Source organism: Canis lupus, chromosome 5 (genome assembly GCF_048164855.1).
Source record: "Canis lupus baileyi chromosome 5, mCanLup2.hap1, whole genome shotgun sequence".
NCBI lineage: Eukaryota > Metazoa > Chordata > Mammalia > Carnivora > Canidae > Canis > Canis lupus.
In genome coordinates this window covers 15,644,348-15,650,924 of record NC_132842.1, presented here as the reverse complement: position 1 = coordinate 15,650,924, position 6,577 = coordinate 15,644,348, and the positions used below count along the sequence as shown (strand labels likewise).

The 6,577-nt window shown below is 42.5% G+C and overlaps 1 non-coding gene across 1 annotated transcript; it reads right to left on the bottom strand.

The window, feature by feature from the left end:
- Nucleotides 1-5,166: 5,166 nt before the first annotated feature.
- Nucleotides 5,167-5,239, bottom strand: TRNAK-CUU (transfer RNA lysine (anticodon CUU)). The gene has a single exon. It is a non-coding gene; the product is annotated as a tRNA-Lys (tRNA).
- Between the last annotated feature and the right edge of the window lie 1,338 nt (nucleotides 5,240-6,577).

The following is a 6,577-nucleotide window of genomic DNA, read 5'->3' as shown; positions in this document are numbered from 1 at the left end:
AGGGAGAAGCAGGCTCCTTGCAGGGAGCCCGATGTGGGACTCTATCACACCCTGAGCCAAAGGCAGACAGACGCTCAACCTCTGAGCCACTCAGGCATCCCTCCCTGGAGTCTTTTAGAAGAGCACTGATCTCATTCACAAGACCTCCACTATCATGACCTTAGTTATATCCTTAAAGGTCCCATCTCCTGGTACTATCCCAGTGGACACAGGCTTTCAACATATGAATTTGGGGGAGGGGGAGGGTACAAACATTCAGATGATATCACATGGACTTTGAAATTTGTTGCATCTTTACATATCAATCTTCTCCCTGTTTCTGTATTTATGAGTTTTTTCCCATCTTACATTCCAGCCAAGCCAACATCCTCAACATCCCCTGCCTTTTGTCTTTTGCTGAATATTTCCAGACTGTTTTCCAGTCCTTCTTGGTTTATCAATATCTCTTTCAGTCTTTGGATGTCCTTCTTAAGACCCCTTTTCTCCTAAAGGTCTATTCCAACTGCCTCCAAATTATTTCTTTTTCTTTAGTCATTATCTTTTTTTAAAAAATATTTTATTTATTTATTCATGAGAGGCAGAGAGAGAGAGAGAGAGAGAGAGAGAGAGAGGCAGAGACATAGGCAGAGGGAGAAGCAAGCTCCATGCAGGGAGCCCGATGCGGGACTCCATCCCGGGACTCCAGGATCGTGCCCTGAGCGGAAGGCAGGCGCTAAACCGCTGAGTCACCCAGGGATCCCCCTTTAGTCATTATCTTAATGCTTCCTTATTCTTCAGCTTGTTTGTACAAGTGTAATGACACATGTACTTGGCCAGAACATAAAGCTTGAGAGAAGCAGCTGGCAAAATCACCCATTTCTTGTTTTATATAACTACAGCCAAACTACCGTAGCTTCATTTATCATCACAGGTGTGTGTGTGTGTGTGTGTGTGTGTGTGTGTGTGTATGTGAATAAATGAAAATATGCTTGAAAAGCACCATCTTTTGGGGCACCTTGGGGGCTCAGTCAGGCAAGCATCCAACTGTTGATTTTGGCTCAGGTCAGGATCCCAGGGTATAAGATTAAGCCCTGCATTGGGCTCCACACTCAGTGGGGAGAGTCTGATTGAGATTCTCTCTCCCTCTCCTGCTCTGTCCCTCCTCCACTCTCTCTCTCAATAAATAAATAAAATCTTAAAAAAAAATAAAAGCACCACCTTATATTTGTAGATTGAAGGATATTTGTCAAATATTTGTCTTGTTTATGGGGATTATCTCGTTGTTTGCTGTCAGAACTGAGGGCTCTATTTAAGTTAACAAATAACTATACTGTAGGTAACGAGAGCATGAATACTTCTCCGTTCTGAGGTGTCAGATGCCATGTCCTCTGTAGTTAGAACACATCCATGAGAACCTGCACAAGGAAGCTTCTGAAGCTTTCATTTATACCAACGTGTTTGTATGTACTTATTTATTCATACTCCACCAAGTCAGGCCTCTGGCATCCTATATTGCCTTTTTGTTCTCAGTTCTTGCTAATAGACTGAATATTTGTGTTTGTCCAAAGCTCATGTCGAATTCTAATCCCCAATGTGGTGGTAACATGGCTCATGAGCAGAGTCTTTATGAATGGGATTAGTGCCCTTATAGAAGAGACCCCAGGGAATGCTTTCACCCCCTCCTCCATGTGGTAACACACAGAGAGGAGGGTCATCTATGAACCAAGAAGTAAGTAAGTCCTCACCAGACACTAAATCCTCCAGCATTTTGATCTTGGACTTACCAGGCTCCAGAACTCTAAGAAATAAATTTAGATAGTTTATAAGCCACTCCGTCTATGGTATTTTTGTTATAACACCTTGAATGGACTAAGACACTGTCAAAATTCAGTAAATGATTATCTCTAAATTTTAATTCTATTTTTAAATTATTTTTTATTATTTTTTAAAATGTTTTTTTAAAATTTTATTTTATTTATTTATTTATTTATTTATGATAGTCACAGAGAGAGAGAGAGAGAGAGGCAGAGACATAGGCAGAGGGAGAAGCAGGCTCCATGCACCGAGAGCCCGACATGGGATTCGATCCCGGGTCTCCAGGATCGCGCCTTGGGCCAAAGGCAGGCGCTAAACTGCTGCGTCACCCAGGGATCCCTAATTATATATTTTTTAAAGGTTTATTTATTTATTCATGAGAGACACAGAGAGAAAGGCAGATACATAGGCAGAGAGAGAAGCAGGCTCCCTGTGGGGAGCCCAATGTGGGACTCAATCCGAGGACCCGGGATCATGATCAGAGCCAAAGGCAGATGCTCAACCACTGAGGCACCCAGTTGCCCTTATTCTTTTTTTTTTTTTTTTAATACTTGATTTATTTTTTCATGAGAGACACAGAGAGAGAGGCAGAGACACAGGCATAGGGAGAAGCAGGCTCCCTCCAGGAAGCCCGATGTGGGACTTGATCCCAGGACCTTGATCACGACCTGAGCCAAAGGCTGATGCTCAACCACTGAGCCACCCAGGTGCCCCTAAATCTTGATTCTTGACTTCAGTTGCATGTAACACTCTCTCATTCTGCACACTGGAATTGTCTGAAAGTCAGCTTCAAGCCAAACAGGAATGAGAAAAATCTAGATTCCAGTGTTTGCTCATAGCCATAGCATCTGCATCTCGGGAACAGAAGGCAGAAGTTTTAAGTGTTCTGTCAACCGCAATCAGATGAAAAGATCAGTTGTTCATAAGACAGTTAGGTGATGATGGCTCTAAAGTTGGCTTCCGTATAACTGGTAAATACACATTTCCTTTCCTGGTTTGTTCCTTCAGTGAAGAAGTCACAATCAGAGTGCCTTTTAGTCTAAGTGCTAAACTGTTCTATTAGCTTTTTTGTCTATTGTAATAATTGTTGCATCAGGCAAGGATTAAATTGGATTTGTGTGTTGTGATCTACTTCAGAGCAGGAGAGGAAATGTCTCTCTTCTGAGAGTCATCACTCTGTGGAACACTTAAAACTCTAGTAGACAAAATGTCCGAGAACATTCCATAGAGGACTCTTAATTGGTGATCTGCCTCCTTGCCATTTAGAATTATAAAGTGGGTATGTGTTCTGCAGCCTTTAGTCTCTGGACCTCTTTTAAATCTTGATCCCCAAATCCTAATGAGATAAATAGCCTCTTGTTTTTACAAGTATGTGAAAGTTGTTCCAAAACTTTTAGATTTCATAGACTAATACATTTTCAAAAAATGTTTTGCTTGAACACCAATAAAAAAAAAAGAATAACAACAACAACAAAAAATGTATTGCTTAAGAACATATGCTTAAAATATTCTTTCTTTTCTTTCTTTTTTTTTCCCAGCCAGGTAAGGACAGTTTAAGAGTCTACCCCTCCCCCATGTGAGTTAAAGTTAAATGTGAGTAAAAGTTAAATCTTGATTAGTCTAAGGCTGTAAATCAGCATCCCTGACAGTGATTGGTTTAAGGATAGACACTCGATCTTATTCTGGACAACGATGTGCATGGGGAAGCCGGCTAGGGGATATGCTGTCATTTTCCATTTGCTTCTCTTCTTCCAGAACAATTTTCTGTCTTTGTCTGCCTTTCTGAGTGCCCCAGGAGGCTGGCTTCTATAGATTTCATGAAGGCTCCTTCGTCTGCTGTTTTGCTCTGAATTTAGCTAATGCAGGAACTGACAGGAGCTAAGAGTTTTTATGACTCTACTCCCCTCTTCCTGGCTGCAATCTTGCCAGCAGTTTCATCCCTCTGAGACCTAGGCTCTGTCGGGCCACCTCCCTTCCTCTGAGACAGCTCTCATTACAGGGGTGGGAACTTCAGTCCTTCTTGTCCTTTCAGGACCTGAAGTAGTAATAGTTCCCTGATATTACTAATCCTTGACACTTCACCATCTCTTGTTGGTCTGTCCCCTGAACTCTGCCCACGGTCGCTACATTGTCCCTCCATCAAATGCACTTTGGTTAAATTCTGTGAGTGTAGCAGCTCTTCCCTGCCCAAATCTTGACTGATAGAGGGCCCTTTTGGTAATGGTTGTTAAAAAGAGACACAGAGGAAGACCCAGTTCTTTATGTACTGGAGGTTGCTGTGTCTGCAGGTGACCTCAGGACCTTTATGGCTGCTATTTTGAAAAATGGAGGAGCTAGGTTGATGGAAACAAACACTATAGATAGTAAAGCAGGAAGATGGAAGCAGTTATGTCTTTGAGGCTGCTGTGCCTTTGAATGAAGCAATTTTGGAGATGCTCTGCATTGAGACAGCATGCTGTACAACCTAAGACATTTCCATCTTGTTTATGCCACTTTGAGTGGTGGTCTTGTGTTTCATGAAGTGGAGAGTTTTCTCAAGGCAGATGAAACACTTGAACAGGGTGCAATAACAAAATGAAGGAGTGAGGGTGGGGGAATCTGCTCAAGTAGATTGAACAGAGATACATTCAAAATGCCTTGGATAATGGAAAGAGATGCACAGTGTTCATCGAGAGATGAGCAGATGGGAAAAGGATCAGCACTATTTCAAACAGAAGAGAGAACATTTTAATTCTAAACCCATAGAAAGAACAGAAATAGAATACATGGCAGGTAAGAAATTTAAATAGAATATTTGAGACACGGGTCTTATTTTTCTCAGTGTTTGGTAAGTAGCGGTATAGATGGTGTCTTTATCTGTGGGTTTTTGACAAGACATGTTTCTGGTAAAGAAGTAACAAAACACTCATTGCTGTCTTATAGGAGGGATTTCAGCCATTTTAGACATGGGGTAAAGTCAGTGAAACTTGGCCATAGCTTCCTGTTCCTACAAGACTGCCCACAGGAAATTGTGTCCAGCTTCCCCAATTTGCCCTCAGGGCAGTATCCCCATTCTGTTCTCGGCCTCACCTGCTCTTGGCAGCTCTGTTGTGGCCCTGCTCACAGGCCCCGGCTTCTTTCCCACCCTGGCCTTCCAGGTTGGCTTGCTCTGTGCTCTCTGACATGTGATCTTGAGCCAGGACTTCTTCCTCTTCTTTACTCTTCCACCTGGGTTTTCTGCCCAAGGATTCCCTAGAGAATTCTCCCACCATCTTTGAACCATCATTGCTGTAATTTTTGTTTTGGTAAGCTCTTCCTGTCAGAAAAATATTGTAATTTTGAAAAACCAATATTCTCAAATGTATTTTAAGTCAATTTTTAAAGTAATCTCTATACCCAGCATGGGGCTTGAACCCATGACCTCAAGATCAAGAGTCTCATGCTCTACCCACTGAGCCAGCTGTGCACCTCTATTTTAAGATGGCTTTCATTTCAAAAACTGTTGTCTATGAAATTATTTTTCCTAAGTTATACATGCTGCCTGAGCTGACATATGGGATAAATTCCCCTAATTCTAAGCCTTCATCTTTCCCTGCCCTCTTGCTTCTTTTCACTTCCTTTGACTCCCTGCCTTCTCAATTCTGACTCCCTTTGACCCCTTCCTATCCAACCTCAGAAGGGAAGTGGAATGGAGAAATGAGAACATAGGAGGAGAAAGAGAGACCAAAATGGTCATTTTCAGTGAAAGTCAGACGACTTAAGAGAGAAGATCTGCGAGGCTTGCTGTTTCATGATCCCACTAACCTAACTTCAGACCAGTGGGAGGAGTACAAGTGTGGTATTCCTTCTTGGGTGACTGTGCATGAGCAATGCTGGATTTTGCAGCCATGGGTGAAAATTATTCTATGAAAATTATAGAATAATCCCCTGACTCACCAATTTACTAGGTAAGTCAAGGAAAACGATCAATTCATCCCCTGAAAATAAATTCTTTTTATTGGAAGATAGTGCATATGTTGGCACTGAAGAAATGCTTTCTGAAGAGGTGGGTGCAGGCAGGCCAGGAGCCACTGAGGTCTGGAAGCCTTTCCAACTGTGCAGTTGGCAAGTTCTTGAACAAGAACACATGTGCTGAGAATCCACAGAGTCAGATACTTTCACTGTAGGGGAGGATGTTAAAGGTTATAGCTCTCAAATGGGAAACTTGCTCCTTGCCATGCATCATGCAAAATGAAAGCCAGCCCTGAGAGCCCCAGTCACAAAGATCTTGGGCACTGTCTTGGATTCCTCTCTTTTACCTACCTGGCTTTGGGACCTTCAAGAATTTGCTTAGCTTCTCTAGACTTTCAACATCATTATCCATAACACTGACATAATCTTGTTCTGCTCACCTCTTTGGGTGGCCGGGATCAAGAGATACAAAATGATTTCATGTTGTGAAGTGTAGCATTCTACATACACACATGGTACCATTGAGATTTTTCTCTGACGTGTGACCCATTTACAAGCTTCCCCAGGACGATGATCTCTACTGGCTCTTTTCTTTTTCTTTTTTTTTTTTTTTTAAGATTTTATTTATCTATTCATGAGAGAGAGAGAGAGAGAGAGAGGCAGAGACACAGGCAGAGGGAGAAGCAGGCTCCCAGGACCCTGGGATCACACCCTGAGCCAAAGGCAGACCCTTAACCACTAAGCCACCCAGGAGCCCCAATTTCCCTTGGTTCTTTAGAGGATCTCCAGCTGCCATTTCATTTCTCTGCCTCTTATGCTTAAAATTCTCTCGGGTCAGGCTCCCCCACCCTCA